The sequence below is a fragment of the Bison bison genome, unplaced genomic scaffold (assembly GCF_000754665.1).
Source record: "Bison bison bison isolate TAMUID 2011002044 unplaced genomic scaffold, Bison_UMD1.0 scf7180017864238, whole genome shotgun sequence".
In the NCBI taxonomy this organism is placed as follows: Eukaryota; Metazoa; Chordata; class Mammalia; order Artiodactyla; family Bovidae; genus Bison; species Bison bison.
In genome coordinates, this window is record NW_011494810.1 from 1,437,630 (window position 1) to 1,438,194 (window position 565).

A 565-nucleotide genomic window follows, 5' to 3' on the forward strand; every position below is an offset into this window, starting at 1 on the left:
GATGCCATGATCTTTGTTTTCTGAATGTTGAGCTTTAAGCCAACTTTTTCACCCCCCTCTTTCACCTTCATCAATAGGCTTTTTAATTCCTCTTTCACTTTCATTAAGAGGCTTTTGAGTTCCTCTTCACTTTCTGCCATAAGGGTGGTGTCATCTGCATATCTGAGGTTATTGATATTTCTCCCGGCAATCTTGATTCCAGCTTGTGCTTCTTCCAGCCCAGTGTTTCTCATGATGTACTCTGCATAGAAGTTAAATAAGCAGGGTGACAATATACAGCCTTGACGTACTCCTTTTCTTATTTGGAACCAGTCTGTTGTTCCATGTCCAGTTCTAACTGTTGCCTCCTGACCTGCATATAGATTTATCAAGAGGCAGGTCAGGTGGCCTGGTATTCCCATCTCTTGAAGAATTTTCCACAGTTTATTGTGATCCACACAGTCAAAGGCTTTGGCATAGTCAATAAAGCAGAAATAGATATTTTTCTGGAACTCTTTTGCTTTTTTGATGATCCAGAGGATGTTGGCAATTTGATCTCTGGTTCCTCTGCCTTTTCTAAAACCAG